The sequence below is a fragment of the Cavia porcellus genome, unplaced genomic scaffold (genome assembly GCF_034190915.1).
Source record: "Cavia porcellus strain 051 isolate PalLab524CR breed Dunkin Hartley unplaced genomic scaffold, mCavPor4.1 scaffold_20, whole genome shotgun sequence".
Classification (NCBI taxonomy): domain Eukaryota; kingdom Metazoa; phylum Chordata; class Mammalia; order Rodentia; family Caviidae; genus Cavia; species Cavia porcellus.
Genome location: NW_026947503.1, coordinates 56,015,758 through 56,037,935, shown reverse-complemented (window position 1 = coordinate 56,037,935; position 22,178 = coordinate 56,015,758). Strand labels below are relative to the sequence as shown.

General features: G+C 40.6%; 1 long non-coding RNA gene across 1 annotated transcript; it reads left to right on the top strand.

Annotated features, from left to right (window-relative positions):
* Nucleotides 1-1,136: 1,136 nt before the first annotated feature.
* LOC134471804 (uncharacterized) lies at nucleotides 1,137-13,395 on the top strand. The gene is made up of 3 exons (XR_010041470.1): nucleotides 1,137-1,319; nucleotides 1,631-1,753; nucleotides 11,425-13,395. It is a non-coding gene; the product is annotated as an uncharacterized LOC134471804 (long non-coding RNA).
* Nucleotides 13,396-22,178: the final 8,783 nt, after the last annotated feature.

Below are 22,178 nucleotides of genomic sequence, written 5' to 3'. Positions count from 1 at the left end.
GAAAGACAGAAAGAAAGAAAAGAAAGAAAGAAAGAAAGAAAGAAAGAAAGAAAGAAAGAAAGAAAGAAAGAAAGGGAGGAAGGAAGGAAGGAAGAAAGAAAAAAGAAAGAAAGAAACTAAAGAAAGAAGAGACGGGCAGGGAAAGGGAGAGGAAAGAAGGATGCAAGGGAGGAAGAAAGTAAAGAAATCAACAGGAAAAGACAAGGGAGGCGGAAAGAAGAAGGGGGCGCAGTGCACTGGAGAGAGCAGACAGGAGGTGAGAGGGGCTGGCAGGGAGAAAGCCCTGCAGAGGCCGAGCATCCCCTTTCTCAAAAGTCAGCAGAAGACCAGGACCTGCTGAAGGAAGAAGGAGAAGGACTGGGACAGGGGCAGAGAGAAGGAGGAAGGTTCTGAGTGAGAGTCCTACAGAAAGCAGGACAGAGGAAGAGCTAAATTTGTTCCTGAGCAATTCAAGGACAAGAAAGAGGCGGGAAGCAAAAGCAAATGGCAGAGGATGGAGGACGCCGAACGGCTTCCCCAGAGGACTGAATTAAAGAGTGGCACAGATATCAAAGGCCCGGAGAGGGTCCTTTTCACCAGAAGAATGTACATCTTTGAAGTGCCCTCCCAAAGAAGGTATGTCGTGGACCATCACCTTTGTAGAAAGGAGAAGGAAAGAACTGGACAAAGTGGATCAAAGGAAGTAATAAGTCTGTGACCCACGCCTGAAACAAAGCATATGTAGCTTAATTAATGCATTTAGCTACCTGACCAGAAGAGCCGCAGATCCAAGCCCACCTACGGAGCCTCATCCAATTCAGATGAGTGCCCTTTGAGGATGAAAAGCACTTTTAAGTGCTGACTCTAACCTTGACCATGTATGCTGTTAGTTCCATGGGGAAAGAAAAAAAATAACATTAACTGTGTTGTAACACTTAAGACTGCGTCTTCGGAGGCAGTGAACTTTAAACACCGCTAGGCATACAGAAAGAAATGAAGACAAGCGTGATGGGCAGGAAGGAGGTAGACAGGCCGAGGCAGGGCCAATAGGGTGGGTCTCTGAAGCCCAAGGCGAGGCTTGGACGGGAAGGAAAAGGCAGGGCTGAGTGGGAGGAGGTGGGAATAGTGGTAGAGCCGGTAGTTAGAATGCACAATGCCACACGGACGGATGGACGGACGGACGGCTCTGCGGAGAGCAACCTGAAGTTACTCGAGAGTGACCAGGAGAGAAGAACGGAATGGTGACACCCTGCAGTAGACGTCCGTCCTTAAGTTTGTAAAGAGGGAATTGAAAAGCATCAAGTCCTCACTATCGGCCTGGGAAAACAATGAAAGACAATGTAAGTGAGCTTCTCTGGAAAAGCAGGAGGCCCTCTGCGCATTGAACTCTTTCTGCTTCTCTCCTCTCTGTCTCTGTCTCTGTTTCCCTCCCCTCCCCTTCCCTCCCCTCCCCTCCCCTCCCCTCCCCTCCCCTCCCCTCCCCTCCTCTCCTCTCCTCTCCTCTCTTCTCTCCCTCCCCTCTCTCTTTCTCTTCTTCCCTCCTCCCTTTCTTCTCTCTTCCTCTCAAAGTTAGCTAAAATGGCAAAGGCGATGACAAACTGCAAAGGCTGTCACACTAAACTAAGTGGAGGCCTGCTAAACCCGCTCACAGGAAGCCTGGGGATTTGGTGTTTTCATGGAGGGTGATGGCCAAGCCGCAGCAATGAAGGGCAGGAGTGGCTTTCCTGCATTTGAGAGAAACACTTCTGTCATTCCATCGATTCAAGAACATCAGGTAAATTTCTGAAGTTTCTGAATTTCAGGAGCCCTTAACAGCCCTCTACTGCTGCAGAGGCAGGAAGAGGCTACACTGCTTGGCAGAAAGAACACAGAACTTGGAGCCCAAAGGCCGCTTGATTTGCTCCTTCTGGGTTATCCAGCCTTGACCTGTCGCTTGACTCTGCATTTCCATTTTCCTTGTTTGTGTCAGGACTGGAGAATCATAAAGACTAGGCTCTAAACATCTACTTTTCTAAATTGGTCTTTTCTCAGGACATTAATAGTAGAAGTTCTGAGATGTGGCATTTTCATTATCTCCTGATATCTGTTTCATTGGTTCCTTTTGAATGCAGGAGAAATGCCATTGGTGATGCTTAAGCTTTCTTTGTACTGGCTTCCCAGTTAAGACATAGTCAAGTTGTCTATTTCTTTCCAGGCAGCCCCAGGATAACTTCCTGGAGGGAAGTAAGCTTCAAGCCACTCTCCCTTTGCTTCTACTTCCCAGGAGCCCCTAGGCCACCTGTCCCTGGTTAGTTGGGCATATGTACTGGGACAAGAACAAGTATGATGGGGCTGAGAGGTGGTTGCCAGTCTCGATCATCCCAGGCACTAACCACCTGAATGGGACAGGTAGTTTGTGCTTCTTGAGCCTCAGTTTCCTCATTCGTGAAATGGGACTAACAATTATGTTTAATAGAATTATGAACATTAAATAAATAATATATGGAAAATCCTTAGCATTGTATCTGATACACAGTGAAAGCAACATATATATATAAACTATTATTATAATGTCATTGTCATTAATACAACTATCAGAAACTTATGAATAGCCTCAAATTAAATCTGGCTCATTGCTCTTGTGGTTTTTAACTCAGATTTTTTCCCTTTCACTTTCTGATCCTGATTGCTAGTTAGATTTTTTCTTTCAAAAGTCTAACAAGCTGAATATTGTTAATAACATTTAATGTGGGAGGATTCTGTGTATTTTTTTTAACACTTTAACTAATTCCACCTACCTATCTGTTGGGGTCTTCAAGGTCAATTAGGAACAGCTTTGTACTTGGAGAGAGTTGGTTAATCACGATGTAGAATGTTGGAAGAAAGCTTCTCAAATGCTTTTCATCTTAGTATCCAATTCCCAGGAAGCCTGGGTAAAACAATTTTACTTGTCTAAGGCCACCTACAGTATTAGGTAATTATTAGAGCTGATTGCATATCAGAGCCTAAGTACAGTGCTGTGGAACTGTACTTCACTCATGCTCCCTCACGGCAAATGAATCGGAGACATTGCCATGTATTTTTGAAGAGTAAATCTTTGTGCTAATTAATTATATCAATATCAACATGTTGATATTGATAGTAGATGACACTGATATAATTAGCACAAATATTTACTCTTCAAAAGTAAGTGGCAGTGCATATGCATATAATAACCTTAATAATAATACTGAGTGGTTACAGTGCCACTTTCTCTGAGGAGCTTATAAAATACATAAACGCAAATAACTGAAATTCAGACTTCATTGAGGGCTTTGATAGTGTCGTTGAGCAAGGTTGAAGAGGTTTATGCAGTCACAGAAACCTAGTAAATATATCCTGATGGGGGTATTTTTCCCCAAACAGAAATAATTTCTAAGCAGCTACACATAGGCGAAAAATTAAGAGATGTGCTCAATTATATACCTGTGTACATTGCTTAGTGACAGAGATCTGTTCTGAGAAATACGCCTTTAGCTGAATTCATTATTTGCAAACATCATAGAGTGTGATTACACAAGCTGAGACAACTGTTATATCACCAGGTGTTAAGATCTTATGGGAGCACCTTCATATACGTAAATGACCAAAATATCATTATGTGGAATGTAACTGTATATGACATTGAGATTGAATAGGAATCCTTCTCATCCTTTACTTGAATCCATGTCCAACTACCCTAAAAACACAATTATTCCCTTTTAAATCCAAATAGAATTAAATAAAAGCAGAAAGGTTAGAAAACAAGACAAAGAAATAGATATTGAAGTCTCCACGTCCCCAGAATCACTCTGTCAAAAGACCATGGTCACCAACTCTACCGGTGAGTCAGCTCTCTTTTGTTTCATGATGTGGATTCCACATGCTGTCACACAACTGTGGTAGAAAGCGGGATCTGGAGAAGATGTATGTGATACCAGGAGAAGGAAGGTGGCATGGTGCCTAATGGTTCTACTGGCACTCTGCTGTCAGGAGCTGATGGGGACCAACTTCCCCACTGTGTTTGTGATGGGTGATATTAATCTCAACCAATTCCTTATTTCTTCATTTCTGAGTACAAGCTAATCCATTTTTACATTTTCTTACCATAACAGCTATAGTTATAGCCACCACAGTTTTGAAGCCATCATAGTTCGTAAATACATATGGGACTTGTATGTAGAGCTTGTCATTTGTATATCTATATACATATGTGGTTATAGAAGCACACACACATATGTGCACATACAAACACAAGTAACACACAGAACACAAAATACAACTGTGAGTTCTAATGAATCCTCTGATTAGTATGAAAAACACAGGTCAAAAGAGTCAAAATAAATTACATCTTACAAAACACTGACCTCCTGGGAAACACTTGAAAAGTAAGCATGGTTTTATGGACTGACAGCAAGGAGCGTTAGTTATTTTCACCCTTCTTTCCTCTGTGCATTGACTCCTATAATAGAGCATCCCAGATGTTTCACTTCTTAGGGCCTCTTTGGACGAGTAGATTGCACAGCAGGAGGCAACATCTGGGGGAAATAGGAGCAATTGTGAGAGAGCCTTGGAATATTGGTGTGTGTCTGGCTGTTATTCCTGAATGTGTTTCAGAAATTTTTTAAAAAGGCAGCCGTCATTATCATTTATAATTTCCGGGCACAATACCAGAAGAGTATGTCAATATTTCTTCTGGAGGTTTTAATTTTTGATTTTCCCGGGGAAAAAAAAAGAGATTTTCCTTGCATTCATGAGGCTTTAGAATTTTGGCTGCAAACTGACCTTCCACACCTTACCAGATCATATTGTTTTGCCACTTTTTAATATGCAAAACTGCTTTAGTTCATCAGTGAAGGACTTTCATTGTTATCTTGGTGAAATTAGAAAGTTGTATCATTTCATGAACATCACTGCATAGACAGTGCACGGGTCAGGGATTGAGGTTCAATCCTGATGCTTCTGATTGTCTCATTCTATTTTGACATCATAATTGAGACTAATCTCCACCAATTTTGCCCTTACATTCTTTTTTTGTGAATCTAATCTTCCATAACAATTTGGAAATAACAGCACTGGAATGGCGATGTTCTCAGAGACACACTGGAACCATTTTGCGTTGCAGCCTGAGTTCTTGATGTTTTTCCTGAGCAGGTATCCAAAGGCACACACGGAAATCATTTTGCCAGCATAATCTTGCCTTTTAATAGCTTCCTAACAGGGTATCTGAAGAAACACTCTGGAAACATTTTGCCCTCCTAATTTCATGTTGTAATGACATGAAAATGTCATAAAGCAATTACCATGCTAAGCATAAAATGATCTTTAGAAGTTACTTTCTCCATAGGCTCATTAACATCTTTCTAGCTTTAATATCTTGATTGTTTAAAAAAAGATTTAATACTAATTGAGAGACTTCATTTAAAACTGAATGCCATTTATTAAGCCCAATCTCTCTCTCTCTCTCTGTCTCTCTCTCTTTCTCTCCCTCCGTGTGTGTGTGTGTGTGTGTGTGTGTGTGTGTGTGTGTCTTCCAGTGTGTCTTTCTCTGTCTGTGTCTCTTTGTCTGTCCGTGTCTCTGCCTGTCTCCCTCTGTCTCTCCCTGACTCTTTGTCTCTCTCTCCCATTACAATAGACCGACAGAACCCTAGATTTATAGATATGCACACACCTTCTGACCTCGCTGGTTTACATTTTAAGTGGAATTGATCTGGTATGAAGCAAAAATCAGGACAATGCTTGAATTGCTTTGGGGACAAAGGAAATAATTGTCGCTGTCCTTGGAGCAGGCACATCCCCAAATTTCTGCAGGCCTGAACCATGTGAAACAAGGTACACAGCGGGATTGGGGGGACTGGAGGAAATGTGAGATGCTGGAGGAAATGTGAGATGCTTAGCTGGAGAAGCTCTCCATATCAACACAATCAATAGAATGCAACTTTCACCACCCCTAATGAGTGAGACTTGCCACGTGCATTTCTCCAAATGAGAAACCTACATCAAAGGGACAATGACTGATTGGGTTCCGTCATCCTGTGATGTGGGCTGTGCTTTGTAGCTATACCTTCCTGAATCATCTGTAGGCAGAGTTCAAGTTTATACTTTTTTCTGGGCCATCTGAAATAAATAAGGAATGGCAACTAATCTTAACAACCTCTCCTAAAATAAACATAGGTGCCAATTTGCTTGCCCCCTATGTGCCAGGTAATATTCATAACTTAACCTCTAACTCTCTGCACACATTCTTATCTGGATAATGGAAAGGAGGGAAATGAGCTCAACTAATTTGCACAGAACAACACCAAGGATGTCATGGCTTTTCTACTCAATTCCAGAGATAAGACAGCCCCTGACTTTTCCTATAGACTCTTCTTGGACTAAATAGCACAGCTATGTTCTTGCCAATTTTTTTCCTATTTTACATTTACTCGAAGATGACCTATAGAGCTGCTAGTACAACTGGGTCATTTGTTGGTAGTAAAGAGGCAGAATGATTGGTTCTGACGTTTGAAAATACAGCTAAAATTGGGAGGAGCTATTTGGTTGGTAATAAATAACAAGAAAGATATATGAATAAAAATAAGCATCTTAATGATTTACCATCGCTATGAAACCAATAGGCTGGTGATCCAATCCGATATTCGCAAATTTGTATAATCCTCAGGGTAAAACAATTTAATGGGCTGTCTCTTTTATAGTTACAAAAGGCCTTTCATGTGATCAATTATACATAAGAGTACAATAAATGTAACTTTCTTCATACTAATCACATCTAACTTAAATTCTCTTGTTGGTCTTTGGAGTATATGTAGCATTCCCGATAAAGTTTTTAGTTTCAACTCTTACCAAAAGTTAATCTGCCCAGAACTTCCAAATAAATCTTCAGTCTGTGGGCTTTCTTCTTCTTCTTCTTTTTTTCACACTAAATAAAACCATTCAAACAATACAGTTTGTTAGAAAACTGCCACCTCCTCCTGTTTGGGCCCTTCCTTAACACAATCCTGCTGCTTCAGCCTGCGAGTGGGCAGTGGGGGGTTGGTTTGATTGTTTTTCTTCTGTTTGGTTTCTGTTTGTGTTTTGTTGAAAAGGCAGCCTAACACTGTGTTAACACCGTCACCTGAGGCTAACAAAACTTGGCTAGGAGAAAGAGATTTCAGATCCTCACTCCAGCGACAAGTCCCAAGAGGCCCTCAGACCCTCCCAGACTCCTATAAAATCAAAATTCCCTTCTGTTTTATTATATGTTTAATTGGTTTGCTCCTCAATGGAACAGAAAAGTAAAATGAAACCCCTCATCATGTGCCACTTAAGCGAGGGGCAAAGGTCACACCGACTCTAAAAGTCCCCTGGAAAATAAGGAGTGACTAAATCCCCCTAATTGCCTTAGCCAATCAGTTGATGCCTGACTATAAGTTAGTTGAGCTCAATATATTTTCAGTCTCTACTGAGTACCAGAAACAGTTCTGTGAGCTCTAGATGCAGTTCAAGTAAGTGTGAAACCTGGATTTGCTTCAAAAAGTGGAATGAAATTTAAGACACTCTCTTTTTCCTATACAAGCAATGTACACAATACGTGTCAAGATAGGAAGTAAACCACAGCCTAAAAGATAGGACCAGAGAAAAGACTAGAGAAAGGCAGTGGATGCTTGTCTGCAAGCTTCCGAGAAGAACATGATAGATTTCTGTGAAAGGAGATTTCTTAAGGTCCCAGATGAGAGATTACTTAGTCTCTTGAGGATCCATTTTGGGCCTGCACATCCTGAGAAAGTTACACGTGTGTGAAAATTGTAGGAAAATTCAGACTTAGTCACTGCAGTAAAAGGTAAGAGCATTTATGTGTTTGTGTGTGTGATTTGGCCTAGAGTGCCTAAGAAAATATTGTGTGCAGGCTCACTTGTTGCAGCCTGCTCGCATGATTTCAGCTTTTCTTTGCTAAAGAAATCAGGCTGCCAGCACAGTGCAGTAAATTGGAAAAATGAACTGGAACATCATAATTGTTTCAGCTATAGCAAAGAAACAGACATCTGGTAGACCACTTGGAAGCCAGCCAATGATGAAGACTTCAATTAAAATAAAGAACATGTCCTCAGGAGAGCATCTCTGAGCTCAAGAAGTTGTAAGTCCAATGTGCTACTTGAAAGCCAACTACTAGAAAAAGTCATTTTCAAATAAAGCAAGACAGAGAGAGCAAGCTAAGAATTCTTTCAAGAAACCTTTTCTTGAATATAGTTTTCTAATTAACGAGTTAGTGGGAGTTGGTGGTGCTACTACTCAGGTAGGGAAGTAGGCTGTCATATAGGAAGAGGAACTGTGGGTTTGCTTTAAGTTTTCTGAGGAAACTCAAGTGTTAGCACAAGTTTATAGAGGGCATCAGGGTCAGGAGTGTGCTGGTCCATGAGTCAGGAGACTTGGATTCTATTTTCAACACTTACCTGTGAGCTTCAGACAAGAGACTTCATCCTTGTGGGTCTCAATTTCCCCACTGAGAAAAGAGAATACTGAAACCCACCTAACCTTATAGAAATAAAGGGAAGAATACATGAAATACTCTGTATGAAGACACTTAATGCTGTGCCTGACATAAAGTATACTTGTACCATGCTAGTTAAATAGCATAAAGCAGCGAAAAGAAAAAATCATCTTGGTTAAAAATTATGTATTAAATTTCATATTTGAGAGGTGGAGTCTGATATAAGCAGCAGTGTGAAGTTAACTCCCTGAACTACAAGATTCCTGAAAGAAGAATCATGTGACTCGACAGATTAAAAAAAATTATAGAGTCCAAAAAACCATCTCATATTCTAAACATAGAAACAACAGCAAGATCAATGAAATTCCACTCAAGAAAAAGAATCAGGCTCAGTGGCTACAAATGTAATTAGCATTCCTAAGCCTGAAGTTTCATAGAAATTCTCAATAGGATGCAGTCTGTTTGCTAGTTGCTTGGTATGTCGATTACTGAGTGCATTATTAAGTACTACTTTTGACAGCAAATTTCTAACAAGATTATTTATACATTGTAAGTGTCCTATTTTTCTCTCATTGTTGAGAAAAAATACCTGATGCCAAAAGTGAAACAAGGGAAGGTTTATTTCTTACAGTTTTGGGAGTTTTAGTCTATACTCAGCTGGCTCCAAAGCAGGGTGGTGTAGTGGGGCAGCCATTCATGGCCACCACAAAAAAGCAATAGCAAACAAAGCAAAGAGAGAAGACACGCCTTTATTCTACCCTTACACTGTATGTTGGCTCCACCCCTGGGCAGGTGCAGCACTCACACCACCAACCCTAGTGCTAGACAATGAACCAATCATGAATGCTAGATTTAGTCACATCCATGATTGTGTGGGGCTTGGGGGGGCACCTAGACACAAGCCATAACAATAAGTATTCCCAGAAATTGCCTCATCACCATGAAATTGTAGTATCAAGTTAATTTAAGAGAACTCACATGGATTTTTCTCACAAATCTTTTAGACTTAAAAAAAATTATTTTAATTGATATAAAATTGTATGCAACATGTACCACATACTTTGGAATATATTTATATACACATTGTGGAATGGCTAAGTCCATGAAATTAAGGAATGTATTTTTTTATGTATTTATCATTTTTTGGGGTGAGGACATGGTTCACTCTCAACATTTTTCAAAAATATATTGTAGTGCTATTAACTATAGCCATTATGTTGTATACTGAACTCTTAAATCTATTCCTCCTTGTCTAACTGAAATTTTAAACATTTATACATTTCCTTTCCACCCCTCAACTCCTGGTAATCACTATTCTACCCATGAGTTCAACAGTCCTAGATTTTACATGTAGGTGAAACCATGTGGGATTGTTTATTTGTGCCTGGATTACTCTAACATAATATCTTCCAGATTCATTCATCCTATTGTAAATGATGTAATTTCACTCCTTTTAAGATTGAACAGCATCCGGTTATGTATATATGCCACCGTTTCTCTGTTTCTTCATCTCCTGATAGATACTTAGGTTAATTTTATATCTTGGCTCTCCTGAATACTGCTGCGATGAAGATAGGAGTCAATATCTCTTTACCATACTGGTTTTGTTTCCCTTGGACATAGACTGATTAGCCGAACTGCTGGATCACATATAATCCTATTTTGAATTATTTTTAGAAACCTACACTATGGTTCCCATAGTAATCAACATGCCCACCAACAGTGAGGAAGGGGTTCTTTTGTCTTCCTATCTCATCATTTGAGTGAGCTGATACCTCACAGAGGTTTTGATTTGTATTTCTCTGATTAGTGATAATGAACAACTTTTCATATATTTATTGGCCATCTGTATGTCTTCTTTTGAGAAAATTTTATTTTTGTCCTGCCTATTTTTAACGTAGTTGAGTCCCTGTTACTAAGTTTCTTGAATTCCTAATATTGCTTGTATATTAGTCTCCTCATCATGTATCTGGTTTACAAATATTTTCTCCCATTTCATAGGTTGGCTGTATCCTTGGGGGTGCAGAAGCTTTTTAGTTTGATGTAATTCCATTCATCTGTGTTTGCTCTTGTATCCTGTTCCGTGGCTTCATATTCAAAAATCCATACTCAATGCAATGTCACATAGTTTTTCTTTGTTTACCCTCATAATACGATGAATGCCCTCATATTATGTTTATTTCTAGTAGTTTTACAATTCAAGTTTTAGTTTTAAGCTTTTAATCCTCTTTGAGTTGATTTTTATATGTGGCATAACGTGAAGGTAAAATTTCATTCTTTTACATGTGGATTTCTTTTTGTCTCAACACAATTTATTGAAGAGAATATCTTTTTCTCAAAATTTTCTTAGCAACTTTGTTGCAAATCAATTGCTGGTAAGGGTGGGATTTTTTTCTGGGCTCTCTCTTCTGTTCCTTTGGTGAATATGTCCCTTTTTATCTAGTACCATTTTGTATTAATCACTGTAACTCTGTAGTGTATTCTGAATGAAGTCAGATAATGTGGTGCCTCTAGCTATGTTCTTTTTGCTGAAGATTACTTTGGTTATTTAAGGTCTTTTCTGGTTCCATACAAATTTTAGGTCTGTGTTTTCTATTTCTATGAAAAATGTTACCAGAATTTTGATAGAGGTTACACTGAACCTATAAATCACTTTAAATAGTATGGACTTTTTTACATTAGCAATTGCAAGTACATGTATATGGGATATTTTTCTATTTATTTGTGTCTTTAATTTTTCATCTACTTTTTCTGGTCTCATTGTACAAATCTTCCATCTCTTTAGCTAAATTTATTCCTAGGTATTATGCCCCTACCCTTTGAAAAGATAATTCTTGAATGACCCTTGATTAATAACTTAGCATTTATTGAACCTTTCTTACTCATTAGGCTGCAACAAAACCCAACTCTGCTGAATCCTTTGTCTTACTTTATGAAAGCATTTTATAATTAATTTGTGCATGTATCCTTCTCTTTAGCTGGCCTCGAGGGTTTCGAGAGAAGTGGTTCTCCATTACTCCTGTTTAAGTCCTCAGCTTCCATCACTGAGGCTGGTACATGGAATATGCTATAAAAATCTTTTCAATAAATGAGTGAAAGAATTCACTAGGCGCAATGCCTTGTGGGAGTGAGGCATACAAGTGCTGGGAGCAGTAGTGCATACCCATTGGGAAAGGTGATAAGATGAAACTTAACAAGTAGTAGGTTCCAGACACAGCCCTTGCTTTATACTTCAGAACTCAGACTGGAAAGACTTGGACTTACCATGTCAATTCCAGGAAATTTCTTCTTTGGGCTGTTAACCCCTGGAAAGCTAAATTTCACTAGTAAACACCATCTTTCTACTGAGAAATTGATGGATGAATTCTGAAATGAAGAAGGACAAACAACAACTTCCAAAACTAATGACTGCAGATTACAATAGAAGAAATTCCCCAGCCCCTGCTAACAGAGGCAGCTTAACCCCCCACAGATGTGCAGGAATAATGCCTTTGCTCTCTGGAGACAAGTCAAAGGGATCTGAAAATCTTTCAGGGCTTGAGAAGCGTGAGTAGGTTTTCTGCACAGCCAACAGATATGCAGATTCCAGGAGAAATTGAGTCTCTGCCAGAGAATCAGGCCTAAAAAAGAAAATCTCAAAAATAATGGGAGAGAAGAAAGCAAAACCAAAGCACAAATAAATAGCAGAGAAAAAATAGAAATACTTTTTGGTTGGCCTTCTAAATACTGAATATAGTTGTGAGGAAGAAGAAGCCGGGAATGTTCATTGGATAAGATCTACCATAACATGTCTCTTTTTGAAATTTTTCATTTGATTTTTAATGGAGAGGAGCACAGGACAGAGAGAGGGTCAAAAGAAAAATATTTGCATCGCACTGATTTCCTCCTAAAGCTCTGACATCCATCTTCATTTCAAAGGAGGCATTTGCTCAAATCCCTTTTTTACAAGAGGAAAAATCCAAAAGACAATAGAGACATTATCCACTCTGTGGCCTTTGACAGCTAAAGATCATAGAAATCCACAACCTTTCCTGTTGGCCAAATCGGTTCCTCATCCTGGAAGTGAGCAGGAATGTCAGGAGGAAGGAGGAGTGAAGGTTTTTCTAAATTATCTCATTATCATGCCACTTGAGTAATCGCTATGAAAGTGAGGCTCCACAGATGCTTCTTCCAGCACACACGGAAATCATCTTCAGGACATCTCAAGGGAGCATGAGAAATTTTTCGCTAATGGACTTTCATTTTCCACACTATATTTTGTCTTATGACCACACCAGCTGTAGTATGGGATAATGGAAAAGAGTGACACAGTGCTGGGATCTAATTCCAACTTTACCCTTCAATGCTGGCCCCACCTGGGATAAGCTGGTTACCTTCTCTCTGAGACTATTCAACCTTTTTGAAGAAAAGAGATTGTGTTACAGCTCTCAAGGTTTGCCTAGAGGACTGAATAAGCAAGTCTATGTGAAAGTGCTTTGTATCTGGTGAAAACCTAGTATTCTTTGATGTTCTTGTTCCGAAACAAACCACTCATCCATTCAAACTTCTCAGGCTTAGTCTCTTGATTCTTCATTCTTCTCGTCTTCAAAGTAGTTTATTCAATACTATATAATAATGATCACCTAGCCCATAATGCCTGATACCATGTCCATTGTCTAAAATATCTATTAAATTCGTGAGCTCCTAAATTATCATCTAAGTATGGCAAAACTATACCCATAATGACATCCTGCTACTTTTGATAGCTTAAAAAAGTGTTACTATATATTTTATAAGTTTGTATTGTCATTATTACTTTTGTACCTAGATCTTGTAACCCGAACAACTACTTATAAGATAATAATATGCAATATATTAACTAGTGTAAATTTCCTACTGTTTTCACAATTCTGTATCATTTCTATCCTCTTTTTTTGTTTTGCTTTTTAAAATAAAATTTATACAACAACATAATTTAAGTGAAATATTATTCTCAAGTACGTGTTACATGTCATTCTAACAGTGATCACAAATAATAATAGCTAATGTTTTTAGGTGCTTACAATCTCTCTAACGTCCTACTGTACATTTTTACTTGGGCTTCTCAGGTTTTCCACCTTGTATGGGAAATTGAGGTTGAAAAAAGAAAGAGACTTGCTTGAGGCTATACAGCTCCTAAGTAGCAGAGCTGTGATTCTGATTTAGGTCTAACTCCAAAATGTATCTTTAGCCACAATATCTTGCTGCTTTAATAGAAACTGAAGTTGTCAGGTAATATTATCAGAACATGGATGTTCCCGCCGCCATCAAATGAACCTGGAGATAAAGGGTGGTCTTAAAACAGATAGTATGTACTTTGCCTCTTTTAAATTTGGAGGCTGTGAACCCCACCTTTCAATCTGCCTCCTGTAAATGAATGATGGTGAACCTTTCGGAGACAAACTACAACCCAAAACTCACTTATCTCAGAGTGCCAACACTGAAATTAAACCTGAATACTGAGGTTTTAATTTAGAAAAAACCCAACTCATACATCAACATCTTTTGTCTTAAAAAGAAAAACAAATAATATGAGTGCTATAGGTTTGCTACCACTGTTCTAAAATATTCCCTTTGGTAGGGATATTGGCTGCAATCTGAAGGTGTTTGTGACCTTAGATCCAGCCCAGGATCAGAAACCCAACTCTAGCCACAGGCAATCAACCACTGTAGGATGGGGACTGCATTCTGGGGAACTTGATTTAAGAAGTTATTTAAGCAGTGGCAGAGGTGCAATTCTTATCATCATAATTTCCAGGAGCTGGTGTATGTACTCCTGTTTTTGTTTTTGGTTTTTGGGTACCAAAGATTGAACTCACAACCTTGCGCTTGCCAGGCAGGCACTTAGGCCACTGAGCTAAATTCCTGGCCCATGTAGTCCTGATTTGAAAGTCTCCTTTTTGTCTCTTTATTGAGGTCTAGAATTTCCTTACTAAGAGGAAAGATTTTCAGGCCATGAAATGATTGGTCCCAGAAGAGAGAACTCAAATTTGAATGGAGGTAGAAATGCCCACTGTATTTCTGTACTGGAAAGTTTCATATTGGCAGATGGGGTGGATTTGGGGTGAAAGCAGAAAAGCATACACTGAGAGTAGGCTAGAGGTGTCCCAAATAAATACCCCCATTTGGTCTGCTCAAGCACAGGGCTCATTGCCTTAGACAGTTTCTCATTGCAGAGACACAATACCTGACACCTACAACTTGAAGGAGGAAGTTTAATTTAGCTCATTTTTTTAGTTCACATTTGGCTGGCTCCAAGGTAGGATTGTATGGAACAGGGGCCTGGTGAAAGAACAGTTGCCTCTCTTACAGCAGACAGGAGGCAGAGACAGCAAAGGGAGACACTGTAGGGAGAGACAAATCCTTCCGGTTCACGACCTTAGCGACCACATCTCCTAACAACAAGCCCCCGTCAGCTCTCAAAAGCCCTGCCTATGATCACATCAGGCTTTGGGGGAGTTATCTAAATACAAACTATAATACCCATGGCTAGAGGCAGTTATTACAACACCCCATGTGGATTAATCTTGATTATTAATTTAACTAGATTAAGACACTCCTAAAAGTGATTGGATTCTAAGGGAATTGATGAATTCATAGTGAATAAACTTTTAGAAATTTGGGCCTCGCTGGGGGAGGTGGGTCACTGGAGTGTGACCTCAGGGATTGTGTCTAGTCCCTGACCTCTTCCTCTTGGGTCCTCCCCTGCTTATTGAATTGTAGATGTTCCAACAACTTACTCCCCCAGGCCCTTCCATCATGATGTCTCTGCCTCAGAGACGACCTGAGACTGGAAACCAAAGATAAATGTCTTCCCCTTTAAGTTTTGGTGTTAGGTGTTTTGTCCCAACAATGGAAAATCTATGTAATGCGCTGAGACAAATGGGTGGAATGGAGCCCACTTCTGCTTGCCAGCCTATTGAGCACTAGGAAAATATTTTGTGATCACCAAGTTCATCTCTTCCTCCATCAAATGAATATAATACCTTCTTCTCTTTTAGGCTCATTATGTCAGTAGGACAAAATAAAACAAAGAAAGCATTTAGATCAATAAATGGCAAATAAATGTTACTAATAATAGTTAATACCACTGACGTTCGCTCACTCCTGAAACTTCTCTCATTCAGAATGATTAGGAGAGGAAGTTCATCTTTATGGATTTCAAGAACCAATAAAAGCTCTACACACCAAGCAGAGGAGGAAAACGGATCAGGAGGATGGGAAGGGTGTAGATTCCATTAGGCATTTTGCTTTGATGGCTCTGGGGTTATAGAGGCAGCTGAGACTTCAACAGAGCTTCTTGATGCAGAACACAGAGACCTGAGCATTCCCACCAACAGTTCAGTCTTCTGCTCCCACATGATGCCAGTGTGTTCCTCGCCATCGGGAGGGCTGTAAACACAAGGCCTGAGGGGCTCTTATCAGAGTCCAAGTGTGAATAACCAGTCCTTGGTCCACTTTCTCCAGGCAATGTCAAGCCAGAGGATTCCCTAACTTACTACTGCCTCAGCCCAAGTTCTGAGAAAACAATCAGATGCTTAAAAGCCTATGTCACAACTCAGTGGTTCTTAGGCTCCAATAGTACTAGTTTTTAAAAAGTTGCTCCATCTCAGGATTTTTTGTTTTTTACCAAGTCTTGATTTCCAGAGGTTGAAACACTCCTGTGACACATTCCAGACAGGCTGAAAGTCAAGTGGTGTCTGCCTTACAAATTACCCAGAGTGCCGAGGCAGTTGCACAACCCTAAGCTGATCCTGAGCTCTCCTAGCCATGGTGATGGAAACCAGGGTTCTGTCTGCTTGTGATTACATGTAGTTGATGTCTGAGGGTGCCATGGAGACAGCTGGGCAGCATCTCTAAAGGAATGCGGAGCACGGTGGGGCTTCGGAGTCCAAGATCCAGGAAACTGGGCACTGTCCTCAGGGAGTGGGCACATGTGAGCTGCTTTACTGAGCACCAAGTGCCTTCGCTGGTTCTTCCTGACAGCACTGTTGTCTGTGTTGTTTATCTACAGATAGCTCCATCATCAGCCCAGGAGTTCATGGCGTAGAGCCGGTTGGGAAGCAATTTAGGACTTGTGGTGCTGTGTACCCCTCCCATTCATCCCATTATCCTTCCGGTTTGTAAGGTCCTATCCATACACTCACTACCCACAGTGTTACCCTGATATCACCACTCCCAATGCACCTTCCCAACAGGAAAGAAGGGGCATCCAGGGAGAAACCATGTAGGCCCAGTCCAGTGCTAGGCAAGGCAGGGTATTGTGTAATTTGTCCACTGCTGGAGTTCAGAGCCTGAGAGATGTCTAAACCAGAATGAGTGTTGAAGGCACATTGATTTTCAATACTCACCTGGAAACTCACCACCTGAATGCACACATTCCCCAGAGTGAGGAAGATCAAACCCGAGCTGCATAAATCTGGACCCTATCTACAGTTGTGCACCATCCTGTCACAGGTCATCTTCACTTCAATTGATTACTAGGTGATCATCTTGACAAAGTGAACGATACCACCTTACTGCATGATTGCAGTTTATATCTCAGCAAAAGATCCATGGGTAACTCTCCTTAAAACACCCTTGGAAGTTAGCTACGTCATCACAATCTGGTCTTCATTTGATTATTAAAAAATAAAACAAAACAAAAACTTTTCTCTGTTATACTCTACTCCCCAATCTCTTCACTCAGGAGTCAGAGAACTCCCCACCCCCACTCACCGGGATATAGTTGCTGGAACATTTTTGATCATACTCCTGTGAATTGAAGAGCATGACCTGGTTACCTGGTGGTTACCGGATTGCAAGCCTGGAAACAGACCATGGATGAAGAGTTTTGGAAAATTGGTGGAGGAGGTGCTCAGGGAATGAGGTAAGGAAACAAACTAGGGGAAGGCAGGAAACCAAGTACCAGGTGATCTCAGCCCAGGCCCCACAGAGGATGACTGGCTTGGTATCTCTCAGGGAATCATGGATGCAAAGTTACACATTGCAATTGCACTGCTGTAAAGCTCGGCCTGTCCTACTCTGGAAGAGCAGTGTCCAGGGTGGATAGGAATCTCCAGGCACAACGATCTCCAGGAGAAAGTCATATGCTCTGGTCTTATTTTCCAAAGTTCCATGCTAGGTATATAAAGTTCTCAGCAGCCACAAGAAGATCATTTCTTTAGGTGGAATGTTAGAGAGAGATCCTGTCTCAAAATTCTCCCCTGCTGTTTGCCTAGTTCATTGCTTGAAATCCTATGAGATATTTCTTTGGCCTAGGACTGTGCAGCACGAGTGCCATAGGATCGCTACCACTGGTCTGGTCATTTCCAGCTAAACTATCCTATCTGCAAGAGGTCATCTAAACATCTAATCCCAGGCGGTACTCTTCATGTGGTAGGTTGGGCCAGATGCCCAGAAAAACAGGTTCCTTCATAGACCCACGTGACATAGGGACAGTGTTAAGGAGAGGTGGGAAAGGAAGTTTTCCTGGATGAGATGTGGAGAAGGCAGCCACAAAAGTGGGGTAAAATGTAGATGTCTAATAGGGAATAGGAGGAAGAGGTAGGAGGAAAAGGATTCAGTGAGGAAGCAAGTGAAGCATGCGATAACAGTACCAGAAAGGGACCAGGTCCCCAGTCTATGGAGGGACACCCTATCAGGTATTTCCAAAGTGAGATAATGGGAGACTTGAAGCAGGTATCTTGTGTCCATGGAGACAAGAACACAAAGTAATCAAGCTGGAGTAGAAAGGTGAAGGGACTGGCATCCTTCTTCTCTGGACAGTTTGTCAAGTGAGAACTGTGCTTCTTATTAGGTTAAACAATTATATGTGTAATCTAAATGCCACCTAACAGCTAAGACAGGAAAGGGAACTAAGTATTCATGCTTCAGTTCTTTCTGGGTTCCCTTTCTCTCCTTTCAAGTGGCCCCTCCTTGGGATACACATCATTTCTGTTTGTATCACATCCACTCTGCAAGCCTCTGTTACTGCTAGTGACATTGGGGCGCATGTGTACTTTTCTTAAGGCAACCTAATACACACCTCTTACCACTGTATAGTCCCCAAAGCAATCTTTGCAGAGACAAAGCTGATGGATTACATTCCATCTACCCAAATTCTGCATTCATCTCCTCTAGTTTCGTGACTTGGAGAGGGAGCTTGTAGAAAGGAACCTGGAAACTTCATCCTCTGGGATGGTTTTGCTGGTGGCCAAAACAGACCAATGGCTTTGTGAACCTCTTTCTCACTAGTCTAGTTCTCCTGCATGCTGCTAAAAAGAGAGCTAGAGAATAAAACATACACAAGGGAATGCAAGTACCTCTTTGTTAGGATGATCTCAGGCCCACTGGGTACATATCTAAGAGCAGGCTTCCTGAGTCACGTGGGAATTCTGTCTTCAGTTTTTTAGGAACCCCCATACAGTTTGCCACTGTTGCTGCACTAACTTTCATTCTGACCAACAGCGCATACAAAATTCTATTTTCTCCACACTGTTACTAGAATTTTAAAAGACGTTATTGGATGTGGTGGCACAGATCTATAATCCCAGCAGTCTGAGAGGTTCAGGAAGGAAGACTGTAAGTTCCAGCCCAGTCTGCACAATTTAGAAACTTACTGAAACCCTGCTTCAGAAAAAGAAATTTTTAAAAAATGGGCGGGAGCTCAAACTTAGTGTGAAGCCACTGTGCTCAACTCCCAGTACTATAAAATTAATAGACAGACAAATAAGTAAATATAAAAAATGTGTATGCGTGAATGAATGGATTCACCTCCAAGTAAGTTAAATTATTTAGCCATTTTCTGTCTGTCCATGCGGAAACTACTTTTGGAAGCCTGTGCCTACTTTTTGTCAACTCAGCACTGTTCTTTAATGATTCAATCTCTTGAAAGCATTTTCTAATGAGTTTGATTATTTTATTTATTCTGTTTTGTTCAATCACAGATACATTTGCATTTTATTGGACTTAAATGGTTGATAAAGACCTGGCTAAGATCCATCTAAACATAAAGCCAGGATGCATTCAGGCCTTTTTTTTTTTTTACAGAAATAAAAAAAATATGTCCCACATATATTCAATTTTTCATTTATGTGGACCTTTCTGCTTGAAGATTGTCTCTAAATTCTGATTTCCCTCTCTCTCTAGCTTTCTAGCACTTGAACTTTTTAAACATAAGTGATCAAAAATGGAAGTAAAGAAGAAGCGTCTTGTTAAAGGTTGTGTCCAGATGTCTCCCCAAAGCCTCATGTGGTCATAGAAATTTTTCAGAGGTGGCTGAAACTACAGTGTGTGATTGATTCATAGAGCATTGCTGACATTAAAGGTGCTAGGATTAAGAGTGGGTGATTGATTGCTGGGTCAGTTCACTGATTGGATGGGCACCACCCTAATCCTAGTAGTGTGGATACAGTTAAAGGGACAAAGAGGCTTGTCTCACTCTCTTGTTGCTTTTGATGTCTTCTACCAGTGTGAACACTTGTCCATCTGCTATGTGCCACCATGCCTTGCAGCTAGCCAATTATGGACTGAAACTTCTACAAACTGTGAGCTAAATAAACTTTTCTTCCTTTAGCTTTAACTTTCAGGTATTTTGCCTCAACAATGAGGAAAGTAACTAAGACACAACTCAAGCCAGCTCATTTTGCCAAGTAAAGGTTACTCTAAAGTACCACCACACGGAACAGGGATTTCTGCCTTCACCTTCCTGCATGGCCTTACACTTCTCTCCATTGAAAGGCTGTCCTCTCCATTGGTTTCATGGGTAAATTCTGGCCATGCCCTTACCTGTATTATTCAATTTTCCCATTGTAGGAACACAACAGCCACAATTTAAAGGAGGAAAGATTTAATTGGGCTCACAGTTCCAGTTCATGGTTGGCTGGCCCCAAGGCAGAAACAACATGCTGGAGAAAAGCTTCTTAGGTCACAGAGGCTGGGAAGCACAACAGAGAGGCAGCACTGGAGAGGAAGGGGCAAGGGACCAGGTAATCACCCAGGGTCCTCCTGCAGAGGTGTGCTCCCCAACTCCCTTGGGTGGTGCCCAAGCTAATCAAGTTGACACAAGTAAGCGTAACTGCCAAATCATCCCAGGGCTGGTTTGTTTGTAAGATTTTCTACAGGCAGAGTTAGATATTATTCCACCAATCTCCTCCCAAAGGTACTGAGGTTGGTGGACTGTTAGCACTTACCACATTTCTTTTCTTTTCTTTTTTTTTTTTTTTTTGTCTTTTTCATTTTTATCAGTACCGGGGATTGAACTCACAACCGCCTGCTTGCAAGGCAGGTGCTTATGCCGCTGAACTAAATCCCCAGCCCCTACTTACCACATTTCAATGGGAGTCTATCATGGTGATTACACACAAGTCTCTTATTTAGTTGACCTGGATTCACGTCCTTGGTCTCTTGATTACTGGCTGTGTGATCTGGGGCAAGCAGCTTTATCTTTCTCTGCATCAGCTCCTCATTTATTAAACAAAAGAAAAAAAAAAAAGAAAGAAGAGGGTCATACATACTTCATAGGTTACTCTGATGACTCAATGAAACCAAACATAAAAAATACTTAGAATAACTTCTGCCATTGTAATCAGTGATCAATAAATTACAACTTTTAGAAAAATTGTTGTTACTCTTTATATGGTTGCCTCACCAACTAGGTAGTGATCTCCAAATGCCTTGATTTGTGAGTCTGGCTTCTTTCTACTTCCAAGTCTGAGAACAGTATCTGGAGCATAGTTAAATTCTATAAATGCTAAATGATAAATTAAAGATAGTCGATGACCATAGTGAACAACAGTACTTGGGCACTGTCTGTGAGTGGGCTGGAGATCTTGGAAAACTCTTGCCAGGAGCTACCTCTTACATAACTGCATGTGTAGCCACTGCATGTGAAGGGTTTGCTCCAGGCCAGTTCCAGGAGAGGCCAAGGTCCTGAGGCTGGACTGGTGTCACAGTTGGGCACAATGCTTCTGGACGCACCCAGATTCATGCTCAACCAGCGGGTAAGCACTGAATGCCAAGGCCACTCCAACATAGTTATAAGGAGGGCTTAGACAGGCAGCCTAATGGGGCTGATGGGGCACTTGGTGGATTGATCAAGGCATTTCACAAGTGTGACAAATCCAGGCCTGTGTTCAGAAGGGTGGGGTGAGGGCATGTATCTCTGGATATCCATCATGGATTTACAATAAGTTGATGGTAGGTGGCCGGTTTGATATCTCTCCCCCTTTAGTCTCTGATCTCTCCCCTTTGTTACCAAAAGAACTGTAGTTTCATTTTTAGGTCAGTGATAGCTTCTGCTCAAAATATTGGATCATGTTTGGCTCAGGCCACACATAGAAATTCCTTTTTCCCTTGTGAAAGAATTACTTTTCTAATTTCCTCTATGACTCATGGCCTCATGATCAGTTCTGTCTAATGAAATACAAGAGCATTTCTTGTTAAAATGATACACATAAAAGAATTTTTGGCATAAAGTCTTTCCCTTTCTTAAACATAAAATGTGGTTTCTGGAGCTGTGGCAGCCATATGACAACCATGAGGCTATAGAAACAAAGAAGAAAAAGGAACAATAGCAATGCAGAGCTGCACAATGAAGAGGTGGGCCTGAGAGTACTCTCCTTGGGACTTCTTGTTATGGTTTGAATTAGGGGGCTACTAAACATTTTCTTCACAGGCCAGATAGTAAATATTTTATGCTTGTTTACTGTAATTACCCAAGGCAATTGCTTGA